Source organism: Neomonachus schauinslandi, chromosome 9, assembly GCF_002201575.2.
Source record: "Neomonachus schauinslandi chromosome 9, ASM220157v2, whole genome shotgun sequence".
Lineage (NCBI taxonomy): Eukaryota > Metazoa > Chordata > Mammalia > Carnivora > Phocidae > Neomonachus > Neomonachus schauinslandi.
The window spans coordinates 134,134,899-134,150,097 of NC_058411.1; positions in this window are offsets into that span (position 1 = coordinate 134,134,899).

Sequence of the window (15,199 nt, forward strand, 5' to 3'; positions counted from 1 at the left end):
CCTCTGGTTTTAGAGGAGTTGAGAGAGAGAATGCCCCTCTGGTCGGTCAGCATGTCTCATCTTCTGGGTGAAAGGCTTAGACCCTCAGAGAGTGCCATGACCAGCCCGAGGTCAGACGCAGCCAGAATGAGAGCGAGGAGCTGGATTTCTGCCGACACAGCAGGGACGTCCCTGCTGACGGCCGCAGGCTCTATGAGCAGGGCTTCTGAGGAGTGGCCCTGGGCGTCCGTGACCTGTCGGTTGTTGGGAAGTACTGGTGCCTTCGGCGATGTGTCTGCCTCCACTTGGTAGAGTTGGAGAAGACCTGTGTCCCTGCGTCCTCAGGTCCAGCAAGTGCCGGGGTGTGTGCTCACAGTGTTGTTGTACTGATGTGATGTCTGACCGCTTACCTCTCCTCCCTGTTGTTCTGCAGCGCTTGCCCTGTTTGCTGCGGAGTGAAAGGATAGATCGTGAGCACACACTGGGACGTTCCCCGGGTCTCACGTTCTCGTTTTTCTTTCCCGTTGAACTCTTCATATACTGTATTCACTGTGTAGGTTTTCAAGAAGTCCACAGACTTTTGGTAAAGGACAGAGAGTGAGTATTTTAAGGCTCTGTGGGACAGGCTGTGTCACGACTCGTCAGCTGTGCTGTTTTAATGTGAAAGTAGCCACAGGCTGCATGTAAACAAGAGCGTGACTGCGTTCCAATAAAACTTTATTGGTAGACCCTAAAATTTGAACTTCACGTAACGTGCGGGCCATGAAATACTCCTTTTTGAACAATTTTTTTGTTGCTCATTTAAAAATGTGAAACCTACTCTTGGGATTTTTCATGGGCTACACAAAACCAGGTGTGGGCCCCTGGCCTAGAGAATGCTTGTGCGCCAGTGGATGAAAAGAAGGAGAAAGCAGGGGCGCCTGGGTGGCTCAGTCGTTAAGCGTGTGCCTTCGGCTCAGGTCATGATCCCAGGGTCCTGGGATTAAGCCCTGCGTCGGGCTCCCCGCTCTGCAGGGAGCCTGCTTCTCCCTCTCCCACTCCCCCTGCTTGTGTTCCCTCTCTTGCTGTGTCTCTGTCAAACAAATAAATAAAATCTTTAAAAAAAAAAAAAAAGAAAAGAAGGAGAAGCAAGTACACTTGTTTTCTTTCCCACATTGTTCTGTTCGTTTTGTGGTGGAAACGCTTGGTGTTAGACTGCACGTTGGAAGGCAGAGAGTTTGCTTCTGGGTCTCTCCTGAGTTAGCTTTTTGACTTAGCCTGTCCAGAGCGTGGCTTCCTTAACTCCCTCTACCTTCTGGCCTTAACACCCTTGACTGTGTGTTCATAGTCTGAAAAGGGTTACTTTTCACCCTGAAAGAGTGAGCTTGAGGTTGTAGTGGAGGGTGGAGCAGAATTAGTTTAATATTATTTAATCCTATCTTTCTGACACATGCCCAGGCTGTGTGTTGACCTTGGGAACAGGCCAGTCATTGCTTCACTGAATTACTGTTTCACTGAATCATCCTCTTCCAGTTTTAAAACAGAAGTTGTATATCTTACGTTACTGTCTTGAAAGCCTGGAACGGTGGTGCATTTATATCAATATCCTAGTAAATGTAAATGAGGAATCCATTCAGAGTTCTTAAAGGACTCTCCCTGTTCCGTCACCTTCTCTAAGCACCGAAGTGTCAAAGTGCATACAGCCGTCTGCTGAGTGTGGCACTACCAAGTATGTAAGGAATTTTGCATTCCTTCACCTGTTTGAGCATCGTGCTGTAGACAGACCCTTACCTGAGAGGTCAGTAGTGCTTGAAATCGTGGTTCATAAAAGAATTAGTATCAAGATGAATGCTTGCATATATTCTCTGAGAAAATATAGGTATGTGTTAAATGTTGCAGGTTTCTCAAGAGACGATGGGTGGTCCAAGGAGATACTTCTTCACTGGGTTGAAAATTGTTCACAGTTTAGGAGACCAAGTCATTCACTTACACATACCATGGCCTATTCTCATTAGTCATTTTATCAGCATTTTATGGTTGTGGTTTGTTACTAAGTATTGCCGACGCTTTAATACTAGTCACAATTTAATATTCAACATTATCCCCTCTTACATTACGGGTTTCAAGGTTCTCAGATTACCTTTTGTTGCCTTCTTTTCCACCCCCGGTCAGTGAGTTAATATATATCAAGCACTTAGAACAGGACCTGGCACACAGAAAGTACAGCTTTGCATTTCCATATCTTTAAGTAGCCAGTGGCATATGGTGGTTCCTAAGTCAAGACACAGTTTCTGTTTCTCTATTATTGTTATAAAAGCTTCAGGAATAGCATCAGACATTAATTTGAGTTGGGAGACATGGAGCTTGTCGTACCTCTGGGACCTTTAGAATTTGAATGGACCTTAAAGACTCTGCAGTCTCAACATTTTTACTTTATAGGAGATGGTTTCAGGATGGTTAAGTGACTTATTTCACAACTAATTAATCTTTAAGCTAGATTAGGACCTGACTTCTATTTTAGTAATGTTTCTCCTATACTGTGGTTTCCAGAAAAGTCAAACTGGGAGGTTATACTTTTCAGGAATCCAATTCACCTGGGTGGGTTTTTGCATTCTACCCCAGAATGATGCTTACACATACTAAGACTCTAAAACCATTACATTATACTACTGTGTTTTTCAGCGATGGTTGAAAAAATTCCTTTGGCCATTTTAGGACATAAGTGATTCACTTTAAAATAAGTCTCATGTTCTTATCACAGTCTGTTAGCTGCAGCTAAATATCACCAAGATACTGTTTGTCCAAAGAGTTGGCTTTTGCTGCAGAAATTACTGAGATTTTCCAGACCTGCCTTTTATTTCCTAAAGAATGCTATGACTAGGTATAGAGATGACATTGGATACTTAAGTGCAGAATAGAAAGCGTTCTGGGACCATTCTTTTTGAGAATATGCTCCATGGTGATCAGGAAAGAATTCTGACTTCTCTCCTGTCTGAGGGCTGCAGACCAGCACACTCCATGTCTTGTAGGATTCTTTACCCTTCAGTATGTGGCCAGGTGCATTAGGAAGGAACTTGCTTCCCTGGGGTGTCTGTTCATTGAGGTATCTCTATAATAATTCCTTTTCCAAACGCTCATCGCATAAGCTTATTAGCCATTTGGAACAGTTAATTCAGCAGGCCTGTATATCTTGTCAGGATGCCTATGGTCCTAGCAGCCAAACACTCAAGCACAGATATGTTCAAGCACAACTGTAAAATCCCATATGTTGAGTATTAGGTTACTGGGAAAGTCTACTCTTCATTTAACACACAGTCCCCAATCAAGAAAGCAATGTAAATCAGAACCATTCTCCCTTTTTTAATAACTACACAGCAAAACATCACATTAACTGAATTTCCATTCTTAATTATTTTTACAAAAATATTAATATTTGTTTCTTCAGGGTTGTGGAAAGGGCAGTGTTGAACTATTTCCGGTTAAAATCTTGAATTCTGTCTCTCTTTCTGTTATTTTTAATGGAACGCCGTGTTTTCTTTCTCTTGTCTCAAGGGGGCGAGCTTGCATTTCCATCTCTAGTCCGGGAGTCTGCCTAAAAGCTTTAGCTTTGTGTGGCTGTCACAGCGTTCTTGCTCAGCTGCCGTAGGAAAATATGGCAGCTCTCAGGCTGTTTGGTAACTAACTGGACAAGCCTTAACACTGATACACAAAATGGCGTACACACCCTACCCTCTTACGTTTTCAGTTTCAAGAAAGGTCCTTTTAATGATGTTTCTGCTGTCATATTTACATATATAGTTTTGTGGCTTGTCACATAGGGAAAGGCAAATTGGCCTCTTTACAAGACGCCAACAAGTCTTCTCTGCATGTATTTGGCATTTAAGAGAGCCAGGCCTCCCCAATTACCCATTTTGGGTCTGATGCTAGAGCTAGCTTCAACCACAGGAAAACTCACTCCTCAGCTTTCTCATACAGATTTTTTGGAGATATTCTTTCTCTGCGTCTCCTCTGAAATGGAGTATTTCCAGGAAATTCTGCAAATATTCTTCTAGCCTAGGTAGTTGCCAAAAAAGAAGTGCCTCAAAGAGCTATAGGTTCAGGCTGTAAAGTCAGAAGTTAAAAAAGTATAACCTTAGTGTGAAAGTATCTGTAGATAATATATGGAAACGTGTAATTTAATGATCTGACTCAAGGTTTTTAAGTGACCTTGAACAAGTTACTTAATTTCTCTGGCCTATTTTCTCCTTTGTTAAAATGGTTAGGGACTCTCTGAAGTTTCTTCCAGCTCTTAATTTTGGACCAGTTGGTCAAATGTTGGGGGGTATATCTTATGTGTTGGACCAGAAGGACAATCATGAAGGACTTTTTTTTCATTGAAGTATAATTGACGCACGATGTTACATTAGTTTCAGGTGTACCACACAGTGATTTGACAACTCTCTGTGTCAGATTACATGAGAGACTTTTCAAAATCACACTGTTTAATGGCCAGGTTCCTAGCTAATCACTTTCTCCTTGAACAGTTCCCAAGATGTTTTGCTCTGGAGTCTTAAATTGTATTAATAATCTACTCCCCCCCCCCCGCCCCCCATAGAGAACGGCCTGATCATAGGTCATATGTACATTTTGAAAGGAGGGCATGTGTCTTTTTTTTTTTTTTTTTTAAATCTTCTGTTGGGACAAAAGAACCAAATCTGATTCCTATCACTCTGTTGGCCCATTTCTTACACTCCTCATTTCACTTTTTTCATTCTTATCTCATTATTTTGAGAGTCAAGGGTAGTAGCCAAGCATAATAGAAAGTTTGTGGAGCCAAATAAACTGAAGTTTTAATCGCAGTTCTGCCCCTTGATCTGCCCCTTTGATCCATTTGTTTAGAGGCTCAGTTCCCTCATCTGTAAATTTGGGATAATGATGTCCTCTTCAAGAATTGTTTGTATGAACTAGAGTTCGTGGAGTGGCTAGCATGTAATAGGCATTTTATAAGCGGTAGGTGTAATTCTAACACCATTTTAACCTAAGAATTAATTATCAGACCCACGCTTAAGACTGTGGATGGATGATTTTAGGTAGGTGATGGTTAAGATGGTCTTGGAAGAAATTACCAATTCTGTCAGGCCATAGTGGTCAGTTATCATGCCACATGCTGTTTATGTGAAGGGGGGGCACTAACTTATTCAGTACTTGTTTGAGCACATGCTCACTGAACTCTGCTAGGCCTTAGGTCTGCTACAGTGAAAACAGCTCAGTCTGCATTCAGAGACTCCCATTCCAGCGGGAAGAGACGGTTATCAAACCAGTAAATAAGATACAGGGTAGTAAGTGTTCAAGTAGAGATAAACATAGAGTTGCTCACAAATAGGTATCTTTCAGTGAGATAGATGATACATTCTTCTCTCCAGGTTCCTGTGCAAACCCTGGAGGGAGGAGAGTTTCTAAAGAATGGTGTGCTATTTTTACAGGGTTTACCTAAGAATGGTGTGCTATTTTTACAGGGTTTACCTCACATGGCTTTCCAGGTTTCATTTTAAAAGCAGATTGATTGTTTTTTTGTGAGTGGAGATACGTGCGTGCTGTTGGAAACACGGGCTTGGCCATACCTACTCTTTCTACTAGTAGACTTGGAAGGGCCATCACCAGATGCTCTTTTAGAAGAATACTGTATTGGGGCGCCTGGGTGGCTCAGTTTTATCTCAGCTCAGGTCTTGATCTCACGGTGGTGAGTTCAAGCCCAACATTGGGCTTCACACTGGGCGTGGAGCCTACTTAAAGGAAGAAAGAAAGGAAAGAAAAAAAAAAATTGCTTCTGATCCTAAGTTCTGTGTTCAGCTTACTGACATAAACATGATTTTGCAGCCACTTGTTTTTGCCTTTTTTTTTTTTTAAGATTTTATTTATTTATTTGAGAGAGAGAATGAGAGAGAGAGAGAGAGCACAAGAGGGGGGAGCGAGAGAGGGAGAAGCAGACTCCCCGCGGAGCAGGGAGCCCGATGCGGGACTCGATCCCGGGACTCCAGGATCATGACCTGAGCCGAAGGCAGTCGCTTAACCAACTGAGCCACTCAGGCACCCTTGTTTTTGCCTCTTAAAAGAGGAAACTTTCGTCATAGAAAAACAGAGAGAAAAATGTCGTTTGGTTTGTGAAGAGAGGCTCAAGTCCTTCTCAGGGATACGCATGACTGGGGAAGTCACAGATTTCTCATACTAGGTTTTGATTCTGTATGTTAAGAAGATGCCTGGTGATGTCTTGCCTCTGGTTGGCCACCATCAGGGTAAACGTGTGCCCTGGGTTTGCACTTGTTGACTTTATCCAGAAAGGTTTCAGGGGTACAGATTTCAGATATTTCTCATCTCTTCACGGTGCTCAGTTTTGGGATCTAGCTTGTGGCCTTGATTTTGTTCATTTAGTAAGCATTAAATGAATGCCTTCCCTTTTCAAGGTATTGCATCGAGTAGCTAGGGGATTTTTTTAGAAGTTAAATATTATCCCTGCTTCTCATTTATTTAAGTAAAGAAAGCACGCGTGTGCAGACATAATCACAATATGTGGATGCAGTGTGGGAGACATGCCATAGGAACCATTAACATGCTTTGGGGGTTCACAGAGAAAAGACTTTTTTTTTTTTTTTTTTTAAGTGGGCTCCATGCCCATTGTAGCGCCCACCATGGGGCTCGAACTCACAGCTTTGAGATGAAGACCTGAGCTGAGCTAAGAGTCGGATGCTTAACCGACTGAGCCACAAATGACTTCTTGAGAAGTGCTCGTGTGAAATGTAGTAGGGTTTCCTTGGTAATAACCACGTTGTAACACATATGGTGTAAATATTCATTGGAAAAAATAGGGATAGATTGAGGGAGCCTTTGATGTGCTTTCCAGTCTCAAACAGCCAATTCTGTTTGCTTTCACTCTGTACTTGGCCCCTCGAAGATCATAGAATTGCTTAAGAATTGCCAGAAATGCCCCAATTTGCAAGGTAACTGTGACCTGGCAGTAATCCAGGTTAAAAAGTCCCATTAGGAAACTGAGAAAGGTAACATTTACCAAGTATGAAGAACAGAAGTGTTTGGTAGTATGTGAACCATATGGGAATTAAAAAGAGTGGTACCTTTGTGTAAATATTTCCATTCAACCAGTGTCAATCCATGTTTCCCCCGCCTTGGCCTCTTTCATTTCATGCAGTGATAAGGGCTTTTTGCTTCCCTTCTGAGGACCGCCCCCGCCCCCCCCTCCCCCCAAGCCGTGTCACTGCTTCTGGACCCAGAGGATTAATGTGACGTGGTCTTAAGTATTACCTCAGTGCCCCATATGTAGTCTTCTAGAAAAAGTCAGTTAATGGTAAAAATACCTTCCATGACATTCAGATGAGCATATTTAAAATATCCCGAATTTAAGCCTCACTCAGAAGTCCGAGTAAACTAGAATATTTATTATGTTGATCTTCATTATCTGTAGTTGGCATTCTGTCCTGACTGACTCATCAGGATTGACCTATATTTAAGAGTTTTGAAAGCCTACTCCTTCTGGTGTTGGAGTTTGGGGTTGAACGAGGTATAGTAATGAAACATTTTTCTTGTGTGGTTCTTGGATTTCTCTTGAAGGTAGTTACAGAAGATGACTTCTGAAAGTATTTGAACAAATAGTAGGAATAATTGGAATAAATGTAGAGCTTCCCAAAGTGGACACTGTGGAAAATATTTGGATGTATAAATTTGACTTTGACCTTTCATTTATTTGAGATACATACCCATACGTGTGTGTGTGTGTGTGTGATTCTTTTGCAGCATAGAACATGAGCTACCTTACAAGCTGCATAGCATCTGGGAAATTTTTGCTCAACCCCTTCCTTGAGGCAGAAGAAAAAAATGGAAAGGGAGATAATTAGTAGAAAACTATGTATTACTCTATTGCTTGGAATCTTTTTGAAGAAGGCTAAATCACTAGAAAAATGTACTTGGTTTGGAGATGTCCCCCCACCCCCTTGGTTTGTTTGTAAAAATACAGTGCTAGGGGATCATAAGATAAGCAGTGGAGCCAGTTAAAGGTCTTTTCTGTTTATATTCCAGATTATCTAACTAGAGGAATCCAGAATCTTCCAGAAATCATTGTTCTTATTATAGAATCTTAGTGTAGGGAGGGACTGTCGTCTTTATCATGCAGTCTGTACACTTTAATTTGCAAGGAAGGAATTTGAGCCCAGAGCACTCAAAGGGTCTGTCATTGTTTGCCCCGCTGGTTAGTGCCAGAGCCAGGCCTAGGATCCTGAACCCTCGGGTCAGTCTTGTGTGGTGGTCCAGCCTCTCCGTCTTGCCCACCTCTGCCTCAGAGATCAGCTCTCGTCACTGCAGTCAGCTCCTCAGTGTCACAGTGGAAGCTGAGGCACCCTGCAAACCTCTCCCAGTGTTTCTGCTCATTCCCAGGCCTGTGCTTACTCTGCTGTGGGCACCCCTTACATAGCAGCACCTTGACAGCTCAGTGACCTTTTGCTATCTCATTAAGTCCTGTTCTCCCTGCCCTTATGCTGAGAGGCATCATGGAAGGGCACAGCTGAGTCTATGTCTCAAATCCTGTGTTGTGGCTGACACGCTGTGTGCATCTGCTGCCCAGGGCGGTGGAGGGGGCGTACTCTGGAGCACGTCCTTCAGCACACTGCCATGTCCCATAGATTCCAGGGTGCTTGTGGCTGGGCTGCATGCAGGTCACGAGGTAGGGCAATCTGGATAGATCTGAGCATCCTACCTCCTTGTCACCTTCTCCTTTCTAGAGTGTGGCGTCTTTATAAATTCTGTATGCTCGTTCTGCGTTAGCTTCCCTGTAACGTAATGAAAACTTTTGCCTACCAAGGCAGGGGGCCTTTAGTTCCACATGAGCCCACATGAGTCACTCAGGAGTCCAGTAGGTTGGATGATGTTTTCTGGCAATCTCACAGGAGATGAATGACATGAAAAAGGAGAAACGTGGTGCTTGCCGTGTCCTTCACTGGGGCCACATCCCTGTAGCCCTGGAAGAAGCTGAATTGTAGGATCCCCTATCCAATGCCCTTCTCTCTGTTTCTGTGGAAATAGTAACTTATGGAACATGTGCTTGTGGTCGGTTTCATTTCTGACATCAATTTATTTCTTTGCCATCCTTCCTCTTTATTTTGCCACCAACCAAAAATTCTATCATACTCATTTTCCCTGCTGAATCATCTACAAGCTAATATGCAGAGGGGCCTGGGGACAGAGAGTAGGTTGGCATCAGGTCTCTCCCTGCCATGCTGGGCTAGTGGGTCAGCTATAGGTCTTGTGAGATTGGACCAGGGTCTGGACCAGTCTGGAGGCCCATGTGTGACAAGAAGCACCGAAGCCCATGTAGTGTGTAATCTCCACTTTGTGGGCAGCAGGACATTCATTCTAAGAGGCTCAGGAGTTTTTCCTCTCATTCCACCCCTATGAGTCCAGGGACTGTGGGAAGCCACACACAGGCTTGTCAGCAGGGAGGCATGGAGAGAACACGCACGCGCACACACACACACATCCATGCATGAGTTCCTTACTTTAAACATTTATAACAAAGATTCCGACAATCAATTATGCTGTTAGAATGTAGTCCTTTCCTGCAGGAGTTACTATTTTGCATTTCCAAAACTAAATCGAGCCTTTAATTTGCACACTTACGCTGTTTTGGGTACTGAACATTGTAAGAGAGAAACTCGGGATGCCGTGATGGGCAAAATGAGTAAGAGATAATCCCATCCCACAAGAAGTTCTGTTGGGAGAGATGAAGTAATGAAGCAGGAGTTGACACCTGGGTCATGGGAACTCGGAGAAGGAATTATCCATTGTTTATGCCTGTCTGCACCAGTGTCCCTCCTACTGTTCACTTTTGGTGGCATTAAGTGCAATACTGCTGAAATGTTTCACTCAAGGGATTTTCCCCCGTTGACAGCATTGCTGGCCTTAAAATAGGGAGTCAGTCTTTTCATTCCAGTTCCAGAAAGTGATGCATGTGTCATGATTGTTTGCCATGGAGCAGTTCCTGTCCCTCTCTCCACCATACACAACACAATAGGCTCTGTTCCTTCCTAGGAGTCATTAGGTTTCCCTAATGGGATGATCTGAAGGAGAAAAACAGAGCTCTGGCCCCCTCCCTCATTAGTGCTGAAACCTGGTGCTGTGTCTGCTTCACATCAAAGTCCGTGGGTTGTTTTTCTCCTTGTCTGAGACTGTTCTTTCCTCCTCGAGTCAGGAAAAGGACTTAAATCCTGGTTTTCTTGACATGAAACTTTAATGCAGTTGCTATTGCAGCCCGAATCCATTAAAAGGAATACCTGCAAGATGTGAGAAGAGATGATTTCAAGACTGGCGTAGAATAGAATGTGGACAGTGCTCTTAGGTTTGCTTTTTAAGTCAAAGGGTGTGTGTCCTGTAGGCTTTGGGAAAGAGCTTGTCATTGGCACAGCCCAACCCACCCCCAACGGTCCCGCAGGCTTCTGTGAAGCCAGTGGAGGTTCTTAAGAGATGCTGGACAATGGTGAATGCAGATGATTGACATCTGCCATGTAGTGTCATAATTAAAATGTCTCTCTCCCGATTCACTTTGGTTTTAGGCTCATGCTCGGAGCTGCTGTGGTTTTAGCTGTCCCTGGAGAAGGAAGGGGTTAGCAAGCTCATCAGGGCTTACTGATGCCAAGTTTACTTATCCTTGTTTTGTATTCCTGATGAGGACCTCTACTGCCATGTGTCTGTTTCTTGGCATGGCTCTCTGGGAAGGAGGATGGGCTAAACAAACAAAAACAACAAAATAATGCATGCCCTTCTAAGAATATGATCTCTAGGGGCGCCTGGGTGGCTCTGTCGGTTGAGCGTCTGACTCTTGATTTCATCTCAGGTCGTGATCTCAGGGTCATGGGAATTGAGCCCCTCGTCCGGCTCTACACTGGGTGTAGAGCCTGCCTGAGGTTCTCTCTCCCTCTCCCTCTTCCTCTGCCCCTCCCCCTACCTACACTCTTTAAAATATAATAATAATAAATAAAATGAATATGATCTCTGAATCAGTCTTGTTTTTGAAAAGGCTTAGACACTCTGTGGGTTCTCTAATACAAGCCATTTTGTTGGTGCATAAACACGAAGGTGCCTTTAAATTGACTGATGTGAAAAGTTGCCTTGATCCTTCCTCTTCAAGACTAGTCAGTGGGAGCTTGCAGCAGGAAGGAGGGAGGTAGCAAAAAGGAAAGGGAAGATGAAGGTGAGCTTGCCCTTGGGGGAGTGGGGGAGGGAAAACAGAAGGGTGACTGAACATAAAAATCTCCTGAGAGCATCTGCAACTGACCAAGCTCTAAAGGCTTGAAACTAGGCAACAACTGTGGGAAGACCCAGGCTGCCTGGTTCTATAGCAGTTGCTGGTGTATCTTCTTGTAATTTATCACCCGCATAGAATGGGAAAGGTGGGATATAAAATGAGAGATTTTAATAAAAGAAGAAGAAAGGACTAGCAGACTTCTTCCTCTGGAAAGGATTTTATCACATAACCAACTAATTTAGTCTAATGAAGGGAGATAATTGTACAAATCCATAAAGAAGTAAAAAGTGGGACTTGTCAAATATTTTTAAAGGCAGAGCTCTTGGTGTTGGACATACACAGTTCCTCACAGGAAATGTCAGCAGCTGTTCGGCCTAAGTGGAGGCGCTGCTGGGCCATCTCTAAGCTAATAGGACTTGATCAGCATTCATTTCCACAAAACAAATGTTCCTTTAGGAAGTTCTTTCTAATAAACAAGTAGTAATTAAAACATTTGACGACTGCATGCCACTGATTTTACATTTTAACAAGGTGTCCTTTCCAAAGGAGTACATCTCTGCCTCCCTCCCACGAAAAAGCATATATACTCTGATGACCAAAGGGAGTAGCTGAACTGAGAGAGAATTCAGCTTTGGCAGAGAGAGAAAATTGTATGAAGTCTTCTACCACGTTTTTAACTTCCATTCCCTAGAGTTGTGGCCTGTGGTTCCTCATATTACTTGTCCTAGGACTGAAGAGCCTCTCCTAAAGCGGTCAGAACATTTCCTCTCCATGGAATCTGTGACAAGTGAATCTTTCTGGAATGGCACATGGACATAAAGCCGTCAGTGCTGGAGCTTTGGTTTGGAAATCTTTGCTGCAGTATATTTCCGAAATGCCAGTGCATTTGGCTGGCAAACACTGGACACAGTTTGCCTTCTTCTTGATGTCTCAGAATTATGGCATCGCTGACTGTTGCATGAAAAAGTGTACATCAGTGGACACTAATCCTGCTAGTCGTACAGGAACTTGTGTTAAAGAGTTACTCGCGTCAGTTTACCTGTTGGTCATTTGCCCTGGTCTCTCAAAAATGGAATGAGGGGGCGCCTGGGTGGCTCAGTTGGTTAAGCGACTGCCTTCGGCTCAGGTCATGATCCTGGAGTCCCGGGATCGAGTCCCACATCGGGCTCCCTGCTCAGCGGGGGTCTGCTTCTCCCTCTGACCCTCTTCCCTCTTGTGCTCTCTGTCTCTCATTCTCTCTCAAATAAATAAAAAAAAAAAAAAAAAAAAAAATGGAATGAGGCCTATTCAGCCATATGGTCACCTAGGAAGCACCTCCCCGCTAAGTCCTTTCACACATAGATCATGGAAACAGTCTTTTCCTAAAGAATTTTATGCACCTGCCAGAAAACCGTCTTTGCTTTTCATTCCTGCTGTAGTTACTCTTAATTCATCAGCTTCATTCAAAATATTATGAAATCATTTGGGCCTCACTTCATCTGTAACTAAAGGCATTGGCTTTCATGCAGTCTCTTAAGCTAGAAAGCTTTCATCCCACATTGCCCCCGCCAGTCCCCACTTTTTTTCTGTCAAATTTAATTAACCTGTCGCTTCAAACTCTGATTTAGAGGGTTCATGTTTTCATCCTTTCTCAACTGGATTCGTTGGTTTCCTTACCACTGATCTCTTTCTACCTTATAAATATCTCAGCAGTTTTTCAACTTTTTGGTCTCAAGATCCCATTACACTTTTAAACATTATCAGGAAGTCCAGAGAACTTTTGTTTGTATGGGTCATACCTACAAATATTTACCACATTAGAAATTAAAGCCAAGACATTTAAAAAGTATCAGTTCATTTATATAACAGTAACAGATCACTGCTTGTTCATATGAAGGACCGTGTTCTTTTGGAAAATAAGTTCCAAAACAAAATTAGAAGAGTGGCATTTTAATCTAATTTGTTTTAATCTGACTTCACTCAGTAGAGAACACTTGGATTCTCATAGCTCTTATGCATTTCACTTGTTACAATATAGTGTTTTGGTTGAAGTAAATACAGAAAACCCAGTGTCACATAGGTATATGCTTATAAAAGGGAGGAATATTGTAATCGTCTTCTCAGATAATTTGGTATTTTTATTTGGTACCAGGTCAGAACTGACAGATGATAGGCTCTTAAGAATTATTTGCAATGTGGAATCTGAAGTCATATTGTTGAACTTTTTGTCCTCTGATACGTTAAAGTCCACTGGTCGGCCTTGTACTTCAGTGGGTCTTTTAGCCGTGCATGATTTTCTAAACTAATGGATCAGTCATTTGGAAAGTACCGAGTAATATGCAGCTCTTCAAATGTTGAAGGTTTTTTTCATTTTCAGTGTCAGAAAATCACCTTTTTTTTTTTTTTTAAGATTTTATTTATTTATTTGACAGAGAGAGACACAGCGAGAGAGGGAACACAAGCAGGGGGAGTGAGAGAGGGAGAAGCAGGCTTCCCGCTGAGCAGGGAGCCCGATGCGGGGCTCGATCCCAGGACTCTGGGATCCTGACCTGAGCCGAAGGCAGACGCTTAACGACTGAGCCACCCAGGCGCCCCCTCACCTTTGTTAATATTACCAGCAGTCTCATCAGAAATGACTTTAAATATCAGTAAATTTGGCAGTTTCACAGTGGCGAATACAAGTTTTCCATAATTCTCATTTTCACTTGAAAGTCTGAATTTTATCATCAGCGATAAATATTACCAGTTTTTTCTCTGGAAAGACAGGTTCACTTTGTTCATTTCCAAGAAAATACCCAGGTTCTTGAATAAGCATCATTCGTTTGCCAGTCTTTCAAGTAAAAATGTTGTTCCATGAAAAAAGTGGCTAGCTTAGCCCACAACTTAAAACATTTGCACAAGTGAATTTCCTCAAGATAACCATCCTACCTTGTATGCAGAGCATTTTCTGAATACTTTCCGTTTGTCACACAGAAGATTAAATAGATATGTACCTAAAGATTGAAATTAATGAAATTAATGTTTACAGCTTCATCAAGGACATTCTATGTGAAAATATTTTTCTTTTTTCTAAAATGGTGAGTGTATGGCAGTGAAGACTATAATGACCACTGGTTCACTTTGGTAGTAACACTGCCTTGATTCTCGATTCTTAAGGCCCATCAGCACAAATATCAACAGAGCGAGAAGGGCAATGACCTATTAGTAGTGCCTTGAAAGTAGGCGTGACCCCACAGATGCCCTGAAAATGCCTCTGGGAGCCTCAAGGTTTTGTAGACCACGCTTTGAGAACCGCTGCTCTAGCTTATGTTACAGATTCTTACGAAAAGTAAGTCAAATTTGCGCTTAAGTTTTTAAACTTAGGGTGTGGCGTACGTGGACTTCACGGTCTGTGTGGTCCCATTAGCTTTGCTGTTCCGGCTGATCGTCCAGTGGCCAGCCACACGAGACTCATTTCCATTTAAATGTGCTGTTGTACTTGTTCATTGGTACTCTGCCTCAGGTGCACCCTTGCAGTCTACGCAGGGGCTCTTTCATTCTTGAAGGCCCTTCTCAAGTGGACGCACTGCCCTCCTTCCCCACACTGAAGCACAGGGTACTGGAATCGTGAGGTGAGCCGTGTGTCGTGTGCTCTGCTGCATGGGGAACTCTGCTACCTCCCGCCGCGGACTCCGCACAGTGACCTGCAACATTCTCTCCCACGTGACGGCCATCTGTAATGTTCAGTGCATGGTGAGGATCTTGAAAGAAAATGGAACGCAGGAAGAACTTCAGCAAGAGTGATTTCTACTTAGTTGATAATTGTCTGTAGTACTTCAGTGAACTTTACATAAGAGTATATTTACTCAATCCACTTATTAATTTCTCTCATTCAGGGCACTGACAATCTTAAGTAATTCCCTTTCTTTTAAAATCCTATTTCCTGGGGCGCCTGGGTGGCTCAGATGGTTAAGCGTCTGACTTCGGCTCAGGTCATGATCT